The following is a 19,843-nucleotide window of genomic DNA, read 5'->3' as shown; positions in this document are numbered from 1 at the left end:
TGCAATAGAATTCAATACATGGGTACGCATACTGTGGGGCCTAGCTTGCAAACACATTTCGAATAACCGAGACAGACATGCTAAGCAACGTGTCGTGAAATGGCGTGTTCAAGTATTTGGGAAGAATGTATTTTAGTGTGGAAAAGCCATAGTTTGTTCTGCATCGTGGTAATGAATAGATGATACGATGTCGTGTCATATACGATGTCCGATGTGATGTAAGTGTCACAATGCTAGAAAAAAATGTGTCGTCTTCGGCTATTATTTTTTTATAGAAGGATGCAAACCTGTAATCGAACATTCTTCTTACGGGTATCATTCTGTATTGCTGGTAGATAGGACGTGTCGGAGCATCATACGGTACATTAGCAATTACGCGAAGTATTCTTTTTTGTAGTACTAGAAGCTTCTGGAAGTCAGATGCTGTGGTTTGTCCCCATACAAGGAAGCAATACAATACATAAAAATAAAAGAACGCATAGTACAGATTCACCTTAGTTCTGGCGGGTAAAATATGTTTATTTCGCGAAATTATCCCAATATATCTGGAAAGGGATAATCACACTTTGTTTACATGGGCGTCCCACGACATAGTAGCAGTAAATGCTACTCCGAGTAATGTGAAGGTTTCCACCTACTCAATGGGGGCGTTGTCGAAATAGAGTGGTGGCACACTGCCTATATGCTGCCCCTTCGGATGGAACAATAAAGCTTTAGTTTTTAGTTTGTTTATTTTTAATGAGTTCAAAGATGACCACTCAGATAATGATGACAAAACTGTATTTGCGGTGCTAGTTAGTTCTTTGATGTCAGGTGAGGACAAAAATAGACTGGTGTCGTCAGCATACATGATGTATTTAACTAAAATTACTGATGTTGCATACGTCATTGATATATATGTTGAATAGGAGCGGCCCCAGAAGGCTGCCCTGGGGCACGCCGTTTGTGATTGCTAACAAGTCCGAAGAGCAGTGATTTAAAGCAACATACTGGCGACGAGCACTGAAATACGACTGAATGAGACAGAGGGCGTGGCCACGTATACCGTAGTGGTCGAGTTTTTTAAACAGTTTCGTTATTCAGTGTATCAAATGCTTTGCTAAAGTCTACAAAGACGCCTAAGGTGAGGTGTTGAGCTTCGAAGTTATTTAATATGTATTCTTTTTGATCAAGCAGAGCACGCTCAGTTGATCTATGCTTTGTGAATCCATACTGACAGTGGGCTATTACACAGTGCTTCTGTAGGAAATTGTAGTAACGTCGATGCATCATTCGCTCTAGCTTCTTGGAGAAAAAAGGTAGTACAGATATTGGCCTGTAATTTTCTAGAACGTTTTTATCGCCTTTTTTATAAATAACCACAACTTTGGCGACCTGCATGGCAGCGGGAAAACGTCCTGTGCGAAGCGCGGTATTGTAAATATGTGTAAGGCATGGCACGATCAAAGGTAGTACGTATTTTAGAGGTAAACTTTGAATATTCCTTGGGTCAAGACTTGTCGTGTTCTTTAAACTTTTGCACACCGAGTAAACCTCAGCTTCGTCGGTTGGTTTAAGAAACATCGATTCGTTTAGCCTGTTGGCCAAAAATCGAGACATACCTGGATTGTACTGACTGCATCCAACTTCAGTGAAATATTGGTTGAAGGCATTTGCAAGGGACGGCCCAGCGATTTCCTTGCCATGCATAACTAGGCTCGCGAGGTCCTGATGTTGGTTATTTCGATTTAGCAGAATATTTAGGCGTCTCCACTTTTCTTTCGGGCGGTCTGAGAGATGCGCATTAATTTTACGAATTGGAAAAACAGCGCAATCAAAGACGAGACACAAGAGAAGGACAAAACACCAGTGTTTTGTCCTTCTCTTGTGTCTCGTCTTTGATTGCGCTGTTTTTCCAATTCCTAAAACATGTACCAACCAGCCCGTATTTGCCCTCTTCTGGAATGCGCATTAAACAAGCTATTATAGTAGGCAGTCCTGGATGATTTAATTTCGCTATTTAAGCGGTTCCTTAGCGACTTTTAAGTGGCTAACACTGCGGGGGCTCTACTTTTTATGAAAGTCGCGAAGAGCTTGTGTTTCTTTTTTACCAGTCGTACCAAGCGAGCAGTCATCCATGCCTTTCGTGCTTTTTTTTAAAGGTTTGATCTCAACGATAGGAAAACACTCATTATAAATTCGGAGAAAGAGCCGAAGGAGCTCACTGTATGATTCATCGGGTGTTGTGTGCTGGAAAACAGGATTCCAGTTCACAATTGAAATACTGTTCCTGAAATGGTCAAGGCGGCTTTGGGAAAGTAGCTGTCGACGGACTTTCAAGGCTGTCTTTGCGTAAGGTTCTTTTTGAAGACGGACGAAGATAGGAAGATGGTCGCTAATGTCTATCGCAATACGACCGGCAAATGACGCATCCTTGCGATTGGTGATTAGTAAATCCAAAGAAGAAGAAGAATGTGAGGTAACACGTGTAGGTCCGCGGATTTCATTTTGGAAGCCAGATGTTTGTATGGTGACTAACATGCGCTCTTGCACTGAACTGCTTGTGCTCATATCGATGTTGAAATCGCCCCCGATGCACGCCAAGAAGTTTTCAGACAGAAAAGATAACTCGTGTTCGAAGCTGCCAAAAAGTTGGCTATATTTCCATGTGGGGGACGATAAACAACGCAAAAAGCTTGACCGCTACACCTAACTGCCAGCATTTCTATGTCATCGTTACTTAAGCAGTGATCAGATAAAATGTCACAGGGATAGTTTTCTTTGATCAACATTGCTACGCCTCCGCCCCGCTTCGTAGTACGATTAAGAAAAAAATGATCTGTACCCGGGAAAATGGATGACGTCAACGTCTGAGCGATACCATGTTTCCGTCAATAGAATCACATCGAAGGGACAGGTTAAGCTGCATAAAAAGTATGTTAGTTGGTCAGCTTTATTTACGGCCGATTGCATATTGAAATGTATGATTTGGCAGCATTTGTCTTTGTTTTGGGAAAAATATATGTTGAGCTGTGAAGGTGTGAAAAATGGCGATTCCTCCATTGGCAATGTTACGAGAGCCATTTCCATGTGTGCTGCTTTACGGCGTCCCTAATTCATCTTCGATAAGTCTGCTTGTGAGTAAATGTGAACCACCGAAGAATCGTCAGTTTGGCGGGCTAGAATAGTGCCGTTTCTCGTCCACACATGTTTCCACGAGACCTCCTTCTTTCTCGCAATCGCAGCGCCTAGAAGCCTTTTGTTGTCTGGTGTCAAGTGTTCATTTACATAAATCGGTGGTGAAGTTGGCAAAGAACAATCTACACTGATGTCCTCATTTGTCAGACGTACTTTCTTCGCCTTTTCCAGCACTGCGTCCCTTTTTACACGGGATTTAAATTGATCAATAATGTTTGAATTATTAGGGTGACGAGTGGGCACTCGGTGTCAACACGCTACGTCCGACTCAGTGATAGGTTCATGAATAGCATCTCCAAGGTTTGTAACAAGATTAAGAACATTTTCCTCGTCTTGCTTCAGGACACCTTTAATTTCAATGTTCGACCTTCGTGAATACTGTTCCGCATGATTAAGCTTTCTTTCAAGCTCCTTTGTCTGTTTTTCCAGAGAAGCACACGCCACACTCAATTCGTTGGTTACTTGCTCCAACTTGGCGTTCTTTTCCTTTTCATTTTTTAGTTCCCTTTTTAGGTCAATTTTAGCATGCGCGCGGTCAATGCTCTTGATCATCTCAGTTTGCTCATTGCGAACTATTCGGATTTCATTGCGCAGGTTTCGTTCGACAGATTCTCGTGAAGTTTTTAGTTCCTGCTTTATCTCTTCTTTCAACTTTGACAGATCGGCTCGCATTTCACCCTTTACTTTTGCTGCGTCTTTTGACATTTTCAGAACAACAGGGCAAACACCAGTTGGCAGCAGCGGCGACGGACAAGAAATGCAAAATTTCGATGTGTAAATGCCAAGCACTAACCTGCGGAACCGGGCAAACGGAGCGTTAGGCGTTGTTTTCCGTGCGTCGTCGCTACTGCCAAGTGATGAGGGTAGCCAGCGATAGCGGTTTTATAGCCGGGTCGCGGTACGTCACTGCTGCTGGTGATAGCAGATGCCCCTCGTCGGTGACGATTACGTCCCCTGGTGCCGGTTGTCCGGTAAAGGGCAGCGCGTCCAAGCGGAGGGAATGCTCGGCCGGCCGAGCATTCATCGTCTTACGCCAATTCTTTCACTCCCCGTACTATCATTGAACGGCATAGCTTGCTATCAGTCATCGCCACAAAACTGACATCAAAATATTTGTAGAGCTTCTTTGCTGTGACGGAAATGTTGGTTGGTTGGTTTATGGGGTTTAACGTCCCAAAGCGACTAAGGCTATGAGAGACGCCGTAGTGGAGGGCTCCGAAAATTTCGACCACCTGGGGTTCTTTAACGTGCACTGACATCGCACAGTACACGGGCCTCTAGAATTTCTCCTCCAAAGAAATTCCAGCCGCCGCGGCCGGGATCGAACCCGCATCTTTTGGGTCAGCAGCCGAGCACCATAACCGCTGAGCCACCGCGGCGGCTGTGACGGAAATGTGTCAAATTTGCTGTTTTTTGTGCTTATTTTTGATTGTGGTGCTGTGCCTTATGTTTCAGCGTGTTTGGTTGTACTGCACATTTTACTAAAGTGTATAAATTTTATTATTGATTGTATCGCCCCCCCTCCCCCCATGTAATACCCTCCTTTAGGGGTAACGTGAATAAATAAATAAATATTTATTTCTTAGCTTGCGTTATGGTTGTTGCGGAAATAAATGACTTGTTTTTGTAAGCCAAAGTGTCGTCCCAAGATTTCCCTCACAGCAAGGCCCGCCGTAGTCGACGTGCGCTTGATAGCGGACGTTATCATGGGGTGCAGTTGGAACAGACCGGCATGGATAAGTGGGGAGCACGTATTATACACTCTGTTTTAACACTATTAAATGCCATAGGCGAATGGCAGGACTGGTGTGGTGTACAGTTTTTGACCTAGCCTGCAGTATTTTTTCGTTCTGCAAAAGTCCTAAAGGGTACTTCACAATACACTTTATTTATAGAAATCGGCAGAATAAAACCAACCCCCAGTCGAAAAAGGCACTCCTACCCTTTAACTCGTGCCATTCGAAGCTGGTCAAGAGGGGTATTGTATCAACTTGCCTCAGGGCTTCATTAACCAAGTCCTGTCCACATAAAGTTCAGGTTAGCTTTGAGGCTCAGGTTGATCGGCTTAGGTCTGCTGGTTTTCCGCTGGCCCTTCTTCAGGCTGTGGCTGAGTCCCTGTTGAAGTCCTTCCGCCCAAACTCAAAACCCCCGGGGGCGGATGCACAGGAGAGGCGGAAGTATGAAGTTATGCCGTATGTTCACAGGGTCTCGCACGGCCTCAAGAGGGTCGCCGGAAAATTCGGCGTTGACGTCATTTTTTCTGCGCCTTGCAAGTTGTCGCGTTTGTGCAATTTGGCGAGAAAAGATAAGCAAAAGAAGGTTGAGTGTGTCATTAACCACAGGAATAATTTCGTACAGTGTACATGCAGTGTAATTTATCAGATTCCCCTGAGTTGTGGTAGGTTCTACATAGGGCAAACTGGCCGCTGCGTCAACATTAGATTATTAGAGCACGCAAATTTCTTAGAAGATTCAAGGGGGCAGCATCTGCCTAAGCATTGTCACACTTGTAAGCATGATGACAAAGATTGTAATCCGCTTTTCGATAGGACTAAGATTATCGGACGCTCGAGGGATAAGAAAGAACGAGAAATTATCGAGGCCTTGGAAATCGCGAGGTTAGGGCCTGATAAGTGCATTAGCGATGCTTCAGTACACCTGTACCGCAAGGACGTCGAGTTCCTTGATTCCACGAGATGAGTGTCGCTTCTGTTTTTTGTTTTTGTGGTTGGTGCGCATGCGCTTTGCTGCTGAAGGAAAGAGGAGTTGGTGGAATAAATCAGTTGTCGGTCTGCGTTTGTCCTGTGTGGTTCTCTTTCTCTTGTCCCGTCCTTTTGCGCAGTTACTTTTTGTTCTAATAATGTCGTACCAACTAGCCCCTCACCGCACTCTTCTAGATTTCATTTCTTCTACATGGGGCTCTTTTCTGTGTACCCTTTCCTTCGAGGATGAGAGCGCTGCGTGCACTAGCCTCATTGCTGCAAAAACATGCGAGGCCAGGTGGTTGGGCTTCTGCCTGCGCAAGAATCTGCGCCCGCCGGAGGTGTTGGGCTTCTTCGGGATTCTTGGCTGTTCCGAGGGACACTGGAAAAGAATTGCAGATTCTGAGAAGCGCATGCTGGAGACACGTCCGCCTGTTGCAAGACTGGCTGCGGTTCCTGTGCTTCAGCTGGAAGGGAATAGGCCCGACAGGCTTCCGAACACTCAAGGATTACCAGGTCCTGGCTGAGGGAAGTGCTGAGTTCCTTTGGAACATGCGGCGACTGAACCTACCCAAGGTCCCCAAAAAGCAGGTTGGTGTTGTTCCGGTTGTCTACCTTGGAGGAGCATCGGTTCCACACAACGTTGAAAGTGTCCTCAACAAGGGCCCCAAATTCAGCGTGGAAGTCCCCCTGAGCAAGCCCGAGGCTTTGGCGGCGGCGCATAGGATTGCTGACAAAGTTCAAGGTGAAGAGAAGGAACGTTGCCATTTAGAATGTGTTGATTCGATCCGCAACACTTTCAAAGGCAAGAAGAAAGAACACTCCATGGTGAGATCTGTGGCAAGCTATTTTAGGAACTCTGACCTCGCTTTGATGATGGCCGACAAAGAAGGAGGCTTTGTGGTTCTGCCTCAGAAGCTTTTTAGTGACAAGGCCATGACATCTGTCTTAAAGAACTTTATGAGAACAGAGGTAAAGCCGTCTAAAGCGAAGGCAAAGGCGGTTGCACTGTTAAGGGATTTGAAACTCGACAGGCTAAAAAGTGAAGTGGGGAAAAACAAGGTCCTAGTGCTCACTGTGTTCTTCAGTGCCAAGAGTCACAAGATAGAATGCCCTTTTAGAGCCTTTGTTACAGAAACTGGATCCTGGCAAGCTGTGGTCAGTCACTACCTTCAGCGCCATCTGGGAAGTCTGGCGCCCGACGATCCGTACAAGGTCAGCAGCTCAGACCGAGTGGCCGAAATGTTAGGGGATAGCCTCTCCGATGTTAACTCGGGCTTCTCGGTTGACATCGAAGAGTTATTCTACTCCCTTCCCCACGATGACTTGTTCCGTGCAGTCCGGAACTGTATCGAACGTTCTGGTGCTGTGTCTTTCCAGAATGCGTGCGGTATTTCTGTTGAAGGTTTTTTGGAATTGCTTAAGGTTTATCTTACTTCAACGATTGTGAGGTTTCAGGAAAAATTTTACGTGCAGAAACGGGGAATATGCATCGGGTCATGTGTAGCCCCAGTTTTATCAGAAATCCTTTTAGCTGAAATTGATCGCTCGCTATCGCGGGTACTATCTGACGACCGTATCGTTCGAGTGTTCCGATACGTGGACGACTTTTTAATCATTTTAAATATTGACAACAACGACGACTTGAGCCAGGTGGCAATGGAGGTTTTAGCATCTTTTAAGTCAGCCTTTCCGAGTTTTAATTTTACCATTGAACTTCCTGACAACTCTTGTTTGCAATTCTTAGATTTAAAATTATTTTTTAACGATCCTGACCACCTCTGCTGGGCGTACATGCCTAGGTCGAAAAAGGCACTCCTACCCTTTAACTCGTGCCATTCGAAGCTGGTCAAGAGGGGTATTGTATCAACTTGCCTCAGGGCTTTATTAACCAAGTCCTGTCCACATAAAGTTCAGGTTAGCTTTGAGGCTCAGGTTGATCGGCTTAGGTCTGCTGGTTTTCCGCTGGCCCTTCTTCAGGCTGTGGCTGAGTCCCTGTTGAAGTCCTTCCGCCCAAACTCAAAACCCCCGGGGGCGGATGCACAGGAGAGGCGGAAGTATGAAGTTATGCCCTATGTTCACAGGGTCTCGCACGGCCTCAAGAGGGTCGCCGGAAAATTCGGCGTTGACGTCATTTTTTCTGCGCCTTGCAAGTTGTCGCGTTTGTGCAATTTGGCGAGAAAAGATAAGCAAAAGAAGGTTGAGTGTGGCATTAACCACAGGAATAATTTCGTACAGTGTACATGCAATGTAATTTATCAGATTCCCCTGAGTTGTGGTAGGTTCTACATAGGGCAAACTGGCCGCTGCGTCAACATTAGATTATTAGAGCACGCAAATTCCTTAGAAGATTCAAGGGGGCAGAATCTGCCTAAGCATTGTCACACTTGTAAGCATGATGACAAAGATTGTAATCCGCTTTTCGATAGGACTAAGATTATCGGACGCTCGAGGGATAAGAAAGAACGAGAAATTATCGAGGCCTTGGAAATCGCGAGGTTAGGACCTGATAAGTGCATTAGCGATGCTTCAGTACACCTGTACCGCAAGGAGGTCGAGTTCCTTGATTCCACGAGATGAGTGTCGCTTCTGTTTTTTGTTTTTGTGGTTGGTGCGCATGCGCTTTGCTGCTGAAGGAAAGAGGAGTTGGTGGAATAAATCAGTTGTCAGTCTGCGTTTGTCCCGTGTGGTTCTCTTTCTCTTGTCCCGTCCTTTTGCGCAGTTACTTTTTGTTCTAATAATGTCGTACCAACTAGCCCCTCACCGCACTCTTCTAGACCCCATAAATAGCTGTCATTCATTATGAGAAACCATTTCACTCAATGAAAACCTCAGTATTCATGGAATTATCCGAATGAGGGTGTAGAACAGTCATATGTGAAAATACTGCAAGATATCTATAACGAATGTACAGCTGATATAGGCTGCTCAGCAGTCGGGTTCCTACCCCCCACTTTCTTTATCCGTCACCACCTGGCTCGACTGGTTTCACGCTGAAGGGGAGGAAGAACAGCGACTTCAGGTCGCCCAGGCGGTCGACATGTTCGGCCTGTAAACTATGGCCGAAGAAAGGTCTTGTACTACTACTACTATTAGTCTTCTATAAAGTAGGCAATAAAATTCTAATATGCAAGGGTGCCAGGAAGGGAGACGCCATCTCGCCAATGTTATTCACTGCCTGTTGAGAGGAGGTATTTCGAGGCATCGACTGGCAACAGCTCGTGATAAGAGTTAAAAGAAAACACCTCAGTAAACTCCGGTTCGCTGATGGCACTGCCTTCCTAAGTCACTCAGGAGATTAACTGGAAAGCGTGATCAATAATTTAGACAGACAGAGCAGAACGGTAGGTCTGAAAATTAATATGCAGAAAACCAAAGTAATATTCAACAGTCTCGCAAGAGAACAGCAGTTCACAATTGGTAGCGAGCTGCTGGAAGTGATAAGGAAATACTTGTTCTTTGGGCAGGTAGTGACCGCTGATTCGGATCATGTTAGGGAAATAACTAAATTAATAACTTTGGGGTAGATCGAATATGTTTGGTTGTCTCAGATCATGATGGCAGTTTACCAAGATCCCTCAAGAGAAAAGTATACAACCGCTGTATGTTGCCAGTACTCACCTATGGGGTAAAAACTTTGAGACTAACGAAAAGAGTTCGGCGTAGGTTAAGCACATCGCAACGATCTATGGAAGAGATCGGAAGCGGGAAGAGTGGGTGGGAGAACAAATGCGTGTTAATGAGATCCTAGTCGAAATCAAGAGGAATAAATGGGCTTCGGCAGGGCATATTAAGCGAAGGCAAGAAACACTGCTGGTCCCTAAGGGTAACAGGGTTTATTCCAAGAGAAGGCATACGTAGCAGAGGGCAGCAGGAGGTAAGTTGGGCGGATGAGATTAAGAAGTTTTTGTAGATGAGGCGGCCGCAGTTCCAAAGGACCGGGTTAATTGGAGAGAGATGGGAGAGGCCTTTGCCCTCCAGTGGGCGTAGTCAGGCTGATGATGGTGGTGAAGGGTCGTTGCTAAGTTCACTTACTAACTTTTTTTAGTCAGTTGGAAGATTCTACGTTGATGTACTTGCACAACAGCCAGGGAAAATGTTTGCAACGCAATGCCAGTTACCTAGTTTTTAGCGAGCCTAAAATGATACAAAATTAAAAAATACCCTCGTGACAGCGCTACTATATGAGTGCCCCAAGAAGCATTTCGAGAGAAAATTTGCCACTTACCTCCGGAACGCTGTCGCCGGTGGACCTTCGTGTTTGCACTGGGCGAAGAATGTATGCAGTGAGTATTAGAATGCTGGCAGTGGGGGTCGAAATGATTCTTGCATTTCACCTCCTGAGCACGCTGCAGAGCTGAAATTGTCAGCCTGCACGATTCACCGATACAAGAAGTGCAAATAATGAAAAAAATATTTGAAAAAAGTTTAGAGATTAAAAAAATTGGTGACGATTACGTTATGCACTAATGCGAAATATGAGCGCCGGTCATCAGCTGTTCCAGCTTTTCGATAGACTGAGGCAAGGAATTCGAGCAATACATGTATGTACAATTATTGACAACTCATTCCACACATATTCCTTCATCAAGGAACACTCCACTAATAGTTCTTGATTGTCATGAAGGAAGCTTTGTGGACGGCGAAATAGATGTATATATGCTAGACTTGCTGCACAAATGCCTGGTTCTCAGAGACGAGGTTTGCGAAAGTATTTCGCGAGGTTGTCACAGCTGTGGGAGCCGTTGTGAACGAGAGAAACGGGATTTTCTCCGACATAAGTGGTGAGAAATTCCCGCTTCTCTTCATAGCTACGATAAAGTCCCCACCCACCTTGCCACCCTGGCAGGTGGCAGCGTTTCTAGCCCAACGTTGTCAATGCCAAAGCATGCAGCGCACATCTGTCACTACCGCCACGTAGCTTAAAGCCCGATTGAGGTGTCCAGTGTTATGAGGGCAGTTATGCGCATTCCCTCAGGTTCATGTGGCCGCCGAGATGTGTGAGACAGATACTGCGCGTTTCCTTTCCTCAAAAACCAACTGATAAATTTTACCCTCTGCTTTCCAAGCCCCCGCTCTATTGGTTTCGCAGCAGTGAGAGACAGACACTGCGCATTTCCTTTCCTGAAAAAAAAAAAATGCCGAAGACACTTTGGCAATTCTAAAGTGTGATTGGCGAAAGCCTTGTGGTCACCCAAGCCACTGCCACTTTCCCGAACCGCTTGGCGCGGAATCACTGGGCCGCTTGACATCCATGCGTCTCACTCACTAGACTCCAACGAGACGTCTGGCAAAGTAGCGGCGGTGTAGCTGAAACCGCCGACGCGCGCACGCTCGTTCTACCGCTACTGTGTGAAGTCACGGTTGCTATGCACAGCTGCGTCCCCCATTGGCGCGCCGGTTGCTAAGGAGGGGAGGAGGTTGCGCTATCACTTTCTTCTTTCCAAGCTTCCGCTCCATTGCTTTCGAGCTTAAAGGGTTTCCGCTGCTAGTAACAACGGACAACGGCGATGGCGAGGCCGTGAAACGCAGAAACGAGCCCCTAAGAGCTCCGCTCAAAAAAACAAACAAGTGCTCTCAGAAGCAATCGACAAGGCCATTAGCCAGTAGATCATGAAATGGCAGATGGTGTTATAGCTAGAAACTCGGGATTTGTATGTGCTATCCCGTTGGCCGAATACAAATACCTATCGCTTCGTAACAATCGAGCCTTTCCTGAGCTACCAGCATTAAAGAAAAATAGAAACGCATGGTAGAAAAAATATTTCCTGCTCTGAACTACGTAGTCTATCGCTTCCCGCGCACTCGAAAGAGCGGGGCGCTCCGTTTCGAAACGTTTTGTGGACTAAGACTCGACGCATCGTTGTGAATTTTAAAATTATATGACAACAGAAAGGCCACTTTCGTTATATGAAGGTGAAAAGCTTATAACTACCTCTTAGTGAACATTACGTCAGCTGCACTCGCTTTGTTCATAAGATATTCATTGCGCAGTGGCGAAATCAACCTAGTTCACATGGTTTAAAAGTGGGGTATAGTAAACCTGTTTTGAACTAGAAATGCTACGTGTACTGTCCGAGCTCTGAAAGCGCTCGCTTTGTCGACTCACGCTGCAAACATATTGCTAGCCACGTGGCTCCATTGTCCGCGCCACTCTAGGAAAGAAGGACGTGTAGCGTTCGTTTTATTCTTTTGTTTCAGTACCTTTCGGTAACGTTAGAAGGGCACTGATCCGGGCAAAAGGCACGATTCCGACCACGGCCAAGATACACAAGTGATTGCAATGCTAACGTCACTGATGAATGTTATGCGTGCTCTGCTGTCCGGCTTGCGCACGCCAGCAGCACACAACGCACTGCAAGTACTGGACGCGCTACAGCCAGTTCTTGCAGCTCTTCATTAGAAGGCACCATGGCTCCCCCGGAACAATCTTTTACGAAGAAAGTCAAGCAAGCTTTTATTTTTGAGTGGAATGCCCGCGGGCTCCAGTCCCGGATTTCAGATATTCGAAATTATGTTTATGAAAACCGCTTCCCCATTCTTGTTATCTGTGAACCGAATCTACCCAACATTTTGCGATTATCCGGTTATGAAGCTTTTACTTCCCCCACGCGCAACAGAACCAGCAAAGTCATCGTCTACATTCGACGTGAACTTACATATGTGCATCATTCGGTTCCCCCACACAATGACAACCAGTATGTTTGCCTCACAGTGAAGAGCCGTGACCTCACGTTTACGCTTTTGGCTGTGTACATGGCGCCGTCAAGCCGCTTTGACGAAAAAAGGTTGAGTGATTTAATGCAAGCCACCTCCGGTCCATGGGTGATTATAGGTGACTTCAATGCTCACCACACCATGTGGGGAGGCGTTAGGATGAACCTTAGTGGAAGGAAACTCGTCTCCTTCGCCTCTGACCACGACCTCCAGTGCCTAAATGACGGAACCCCGACGTATATTCGAGGGGTGACCTATAGCAGCTGCCTAGATTTGACTTTCGTTTCGCGATGCCTAACCAACAACGTCCAATGGTTTTTGGATGTAGAAACCCATGGAAGTGACCACATCCCAACCTACCTGATTTTTACCGGCCATTGCACGTCCCGTTCTGCCACACGTAAGCAGCGCATTGATTGGACAGTTTTTAAAGCGCGTATGGAGGATGCATGCATGGAAGGATTCTCGACAGGTCTTGAACAAAAAATTAAGGAGGTCATGGAGAGCGCAACGTGTTGCTACAACCCCGTCGCAAAGTACACCGACTTTCATATTGAATTACAACAACTGCGGGCACTACGGCGCAGGGCAGAGCGCAGATACCGACGCACAAAGTCGCGCTTAGACCTCAGAGATGCAAGACGCCTGCAGAAGAAAATCCAGCGCAGAATTCAAGCCCTGCAGACACAACGTTGGAGAACATTTTGCGAGACACTTGACCCACGAAAGCCTTTGTCACGCGTTTGGAATGTGATCCGTGGCCTTCGTACGTCCCCTCAACAGCGCCACCCGTTTAAATCCCTCGCGCTCCACCAAAGACGCAGCGAGGTCGCGGTAACCGAAGAATTTTGCGCAAGGATAACAGGCCAGCCGAACCCATTCACAACGCTGCACTGCAGTGATGTTCCACCCTCGCGGGATTCACGAATGGATAACTTGTTCTCCATGGAGGAACTTGACGCTGCGCTGGCTTGTTGCAGAAGGTCGTCATCGCCGGGGCCCGATGGTGTGACATACTCCGCGCTCGCCAACCTTGGCCAAGAGGCTCGACGGGTTCTTCTGGACACATGCAACAAGTCCTGGTGCGAGGGCATAGTTCCTAATGCATGGAAGACCAGTCGTCTCGTACCACTCCTTAAACCGGGAAAATCACCACTCAACATTTCAGCATACCGACCAATTGCACTCTCCAGCAGTGTCGGGAAAGTCATGGAAAGAATGCTGTTAACACGCGTGGAATGGTACCTGGAGCGATACCAAATTTACCCTGCATTTATGTCTGGGTTTCGACGTGGCCGCTCTTCCATTGACAATGTGGTTGACCTTGTATCGTCCGTCCAGCACCAAAAAAACTTGAAAAGATTGACTGCGGCACTACTCTTGGACATCAAGGGCGCCTACGACAACGTAACGCATCAGGCCATTTTGGACGCATTAGAAGCTGCTCAGATTGGAGGCCGCATGTTCAGCTGGATACGCAGCTATTTGTCAGGGAGGTCGTGTTTTGTCCAGACTGAAGACGGACCAACCTCTTCGCATCTAAATTCGCGCGGAGTCCCGCAGGGTGGAGTGCTGAGCCCAACTCTTTTCAACATAGCTCTCGTCGGCCTGGTTGACTCATTGCCACAATCAGTCCAGATCTCAATATACGCCGATGATATCTGTATTTGGGCATCAAGCGTGACCCGTCCCCAAGTTCGTGCGAGACTACAAAAAGCGGCAACGATACTGACGTTATACCTTCGTCAGCAGGGCCTAAATATTTCAACCGAGAAGTGTTCCCTCGTGGCGTTCACGCGAAAAAAAATGACAAGTTACCCCATATATATTAATGGCAACGCCATTCCCTATGAGAAAAACCATCGCTTCCTTGGCGTTGTTATCGATAGGAACCTCTCGTGGAGTCCCCATCTTTACGACATGCGAAAGAAACTGACAGCGATTGTTCATATTCTCTCCTTCCTCGGGGGAAAGTCCTGGGGTGCATCTGTACGCTCGATGCTTCAACTGTACCGTTCGCTGTTCCTGGGATACATGCGGTATAGCTTTCCCATTTTAAACAATATCAGAAAGACAAACCTTCAGACACTTCAAAGTGTTCAAGCGCAAGCTCTACGAATCTGCCTTGGGCTACCTAAATGTGCCTCAACGGCAGCCACTATTCTTGTCGCTGGGGAGCATCCTGTTACTTCATACATTGCTGTTGAAACCATGAGAACACACATTCGGCACCTCACGCGAGTTCCGAGTCATCATCTTGCAGCTCTTCCCGTACTCAGACCACATACTGCATTTGCAAATGCAATTCAAGCTCACCGTGCCTATCTTCCTTCGCAGTTCGCCCACCCATCAAGATCATGCTCACCCGTATGGAGTCTCCATGAACCCCGGGTGCACCTATCTATTCCTGGAATTAATAAGAAATGTGATTTATCATTGCCTGCTCTCAAGCAACTGACACTACATCATTTGCATTTTAACCATAAACACCGCATACATGTCTACACAGATGGCTCAGTGACTTCAACAAGCTCTGCTGGGTCTGTGATAATACCGGCCAGGTCTATTTTAATGAAGGTGAAGACTGCTTATGTCACCTCTTCAACTGGTGCAGAACTAGCTGCCCTACGGGCTTCAGTTCAGTTCATTAGTCAGGAATCTGCAGATGACTGGACAGTTTTCACCGACTCTAAAGCAGCCCTTCAAGGCCTGCAAACTGCACTACGCCGTGGGTCACACGAACAACTCTTGCCGAAATCCGCAAGCTCTACCATGACGCCACATTGAAAGGACATAACATAATTTTCCAGTGGCTGCCGGGCCACTGCGGCATTCATGGCAATCACCAGGCTGACGAAGCTGCCCGTTCTGCCCACAATGATGGAATCCCCGTTAATATCCCCGTAACGAGAGCTGACGCAGCGTGTGGGCTTCGTTCTTTGAGGCTGGAGCTCACACTTTCAGCGTGGAACTCTGGTGAGTTGTGCAACCGTCGCCTCAGGACTTTGGACCCTGGACTGCGCCTCCCTCTTCCGTGTAATGTAGCGCGTCGTGAAGCAACACTACTGTGTCGTCTATGGCTCGGTGTTGCCTTCACGAATAAGTATGCTTTCCGGATCGCGATGTCCGACAGCCCTTCTTGTGTGAACTGCGCCTGTGATGAGACAATGACCCATATCTTGTGTGAGTGCCCTGCCTTTGTAGCCGAAAGACATAAGCTGCGATGTGCTTTGGACCGCCTGGACCCTCGCCCTTTCACAGAGGCCAAGATCCTCGGTCCGTGGCCACAACACTCAACTGCCATCAAGGCTTACAAGGCACTCTTTCGCTTTTTGAGAGCGACTGCCTTGATTGACAGACTGTGATTATTTCCCGTTACTTCTCTCTTTCCTCTTTAATTCCCCTCATTCCCTTCCCCTGTGCAGGGTAGCCAACCGGAATCCTTTCTGGTTAACATCCCTGCCTTTCCCTCTCTCTCTCTCTCTCTCTAACAAACGACACACACTGTGATCTCTGACAGAGTCATATTCATGGCCCAGCAGCCTTCTAAATAGAGCAGCTTTCCCGTATGACCACAGCACCATTTTTTTTCAAGTGCATTTTCTGTTTCAGTTTACAGTGTAGCATACCTGCGGGCCGAGGAGCCGTATTCTTTTCATCCTCTAAAAACATCCTCCCGGTACGCATACAATAGCAGTGATCTGAAAATAGTGCAGGCTTCTGTCATTCTTGAGCATCCAACACTGGTGTGTTTTTATCGGCCTGTATTTTCATCCCTGCCTTTGGAAACTTTTTATCCTATTAAAACATGGCCCTGGCATTAAACCACTGCTCGATGTTTACTGCGGAGACGACAGAATTTTTATACTTGTTCTCCACATTTTCGACCTCACATTTAGGATGCAGTCGACTAGTATAACATGCCACTTTTCCAACACTCTGCACTTCATTTTTACCGCCTGTGCTGATTGTGCATCTCTTGTGTGGCATCTCTCCTTTCATTCTTTAATAACGCTCACGTGTGCGAGTTCAGTAGAGGAGTGAAGAACCGACGCAATTATAGAAGAGCTAACTGCAATGCCTTGGTAAGAAACTTTTAATTTTATCCTATTTTTTTTCTTGATTTTTTTATGGTATTGTTTTGAAAACTGACATTGAAACAATTTTTTATGCCATGTTCAAGCATTCTTCGATGCTCAATAGTATACTTGGTACTAGCGTGAAGAAACCATGATATAAGAGACGAATAGAACGTAAAAAAAAACGCCCTTTTCGCTCTTTTACACTTCCAGCAAGTGACAGGCGTTAGCCCGGTAGCAAACAGCCTGAGAAGCTGAAGGGACCCCGATAAATCAAGCTAAATTCTATTTTTGTTTATTACACTATCGTCCGTCTGAAAGGAAATTCTGATAAGTATTGGTGCGCAGTTAACCTGTTGATGGATCAGATCATAATGATGGAAGGTCCGTCCTATTTGCACGTCATGCCAACAATTGAGCGACCCTCCATAACAGTGCCGTCCGATAGTTTCATTCCCCACTACAATAAATTATAGCAAATGCATCGAGACGCCCAGAATAATGCTTTTTGCGTTTTAATCGCTTTTAATCCAATCGAGAATAATTTTTGAGCAAGCAATTGGCACATTTTAACTGGTACTCCTTGGAGAATTCGGAGGGTAGTTCCGCTGCAGAAATTTTTTTCGCGTTCATTTACCTTTAATCCTTTTTAAATTATGTCCGGGCGGAAAGCTTCAACTGTTTGCAAACTAAAAATTACTTGTTTTAAAATATCTTGCTGTCTCCGAGTTTAAGGTACTTTTAATGATTTTTTTTTTTCATTGCTTACGAGCTTATGCAAGTTCACGGACTGATCCCCAGACAGCATTAACCAAGATGTCTGCTTTGAGGGTGCAGGCGGCGTGGCACTCTACGGAAGCTTTGTATGATAGAGCAAAAAAAAATCACTTGTCAAGCTGAGCGCTTCCACTCTATTCTTCGCGACAATGCACACTCCTTCGATGTCATAGAACAGGTGGACTCTCTGCAATTTTGACTTGCTGTCGTCTGCCAAACTGAAGCAACCCTGACCTTCCAAACAACAACGTTTTCCTGTTTCTCCACTAAAAGCTCCACTAGAAGAGAGGACTGAGCCCGACGATTGCGTAAGAAATGTAGCGCTGCTGTAGAAAGGAAGTCTTGAATCACGCGGGTATGCAGAAATTTTATAGTGCTGCAAACAATATACTCACGAGGTTGGCTCATATGTCGTGCAAGTCTCATATTCGGCAATGAGTGCAACTCTTTGTGTCTTACAGCTTAAAGTATGAACCAAAAGTTTTGAACGGCTTTGGTTTATGCGAACGCGTACAGAATTTTGACAAAGCTTATCGACAAAGGTGAAGTTACGTTGCAGATTGACTTCCTGTCTTCCTAAATAGTTTTCTTTAAATACATATTGTATTTTGTAATATTCGTTATAAAGGTATAATTCTTAATCTAGTGCAAACTTTCGGAGTTTAAACTCCAGGGGAAAAGCGGTTTCCTGATTATGGTAGTTTTGCTAGGCCCATCCAGTTACAAAAAGCGTCCTTAGATGACGCCAGCTGCCCAGCGGTGGAATTAACCTGCAACGAAAAAATTAGGGTGCCAGGAAGACCGTCGCGCGGCCGAACAGTTTGGAGTAGTGACCTTAGCCAAGGACGCTGCACCTCTGTAGCCTTGTGGTCACTGCCAAGAAAACCTATAAACGCGAGAAGTGCACCTTTTTAGTTTTATGCCGTATATTCACCGCGCTCGTCAGTAAAGTGTATAGTGTGTTGGATGCATGATGAACAAGAATGTCGCCCAGTACAGTTTTTCCCCCCTGTTTCACAAAACTGGACTTTGCCTTCACCCAGGTAGCTGAGAGGGATTCTAGGGATGCTAGAATAAAAAAAAACGAACTACATTTGTCCGCTTTAAATAGTTTGTCTTAATGTTATTTTTGTATACGTAGGTAATATTTTCTTTGTGAACTTCACTTGTACCGTGCCAGGAAATAACTCTTTGAAATGAAAAACCCTGCTTGCCGATATCTGTATACCAAGGGTCGAGGGCTTGTCAAGATTTCTGGCTTTTTCCCTCGACTCCTTTTCATACGTGTAGGCACGAGTAAAGAATAAGATTATTATTATTATTAAACCTTGCAACTTTCATTCGCCTCGGCTGGGATGTAGTTTAAGTCGCAGATGTAGTGCACGAAAGCACTTACCGCAAGTGCTTTGATCCGAATTAGGTTCAACGTACGCAAGCCACTTGGCAAAACATTGCGTGTTCCTTAATACACGCTTTATTTGTGCAGGTCTTCAGCATGATGTTTTCTATGTCGCTGAGGAAGGGGGCATGAACACCACCGTTCTGACCATGGCTGAGCAGCTGCGCAAGCTTGGGTACCGCAACTACGCTGTGGGGAAAGTAAGTGCATGTCCCTTATGCACATCTGCATTTCGATATTTACCCTCTTTCTGCAGACGACGGTGTAATGGGCGGCAAAGACCAGTATAAGTGAACGTTTGTCAATCGGTGAGTTCCATCGGCAAGGATGGTAGTTCACGGCATATGTATCTGGCATGAAAGTAACCAAAAGCACTACACACTCAGTCTTCTGCCTCTAGCTTTGTTGCGAAGCATGGTGTTCTTACACACAGTAAAACTGGGCAAACAATTACTAACATACGTCATATGTTCGGGAATTGAAGGAAAAAACACAGCGCATCCAAACAAAGAGAAAAAAGAAACAATAGAATCCTGTAAAAGGTTAGCATCTAACGTGTGTTCCGAACTCACCTGCTACAGAAAAATATTTAGCAAAATATGGTATCTTTCATGGTGTCCGCAGTGACAAATAGGAGTTGTTTTTGAGAACCTGGACATGCGTGCTTGCGAAGAGACCGTTTCACTCAAAGCGCCGTAGCTTGAATTCAGCAGGCAGTGTTCAGCCGTGCACACCCGCAACTATATTTCGTTACGCTCTTTACTCCTATTGCAGTGGCTTCTACAACATGTAGGTCAGAACCACGCCTGACGTAAAGCTCACAGTCGTAAAGACTAAACAGGATAGTGATGATTGGAATCGTTTGCTGAGTTGTACCTTTGGAGACGTTTCACGCTTGCTCCGGCATAGAGATGATATATCGATTGTCGAAAAAGTGCGATGGTGTCGGAGGTCTCGTTTTTTCTTCTTCGGAGTAGCTTTTTACGAGGTCA

At 46.0% G+C, this 19,843-nt stretch overlaps 1 pseudogene; it reads left to right on the top strand.

The window, feature by feature from the left end:
- The window catches only part of LOC149326869 (arylsulfatase B-like), a 109,885-nt pseudogene that overhangs the window by 24,904 nt on the left and 65,138 nt on the right, over nucleotides 1-19,843 (top strand).

The sequence above is a fragment of the Amblyomma mixtum genome, chromosome 10 (genome assembly GCF_055824585.1).
Source record: "Amblyomma mixtum isolate Tamu chromosome 10, ASM5582458v1, whole genome shotgun sequence".
Taxonomy (NCBI): domain Eukaryota; kingdom Metazoa; phylum Arthropoda; class Arachnida; order Ixodida; family Ixodidae; genus Amblyomma; species Amblyomma mixtum.
This window is presented reverse-complemented; position numbering and strand designations above follow the sequence as displayed.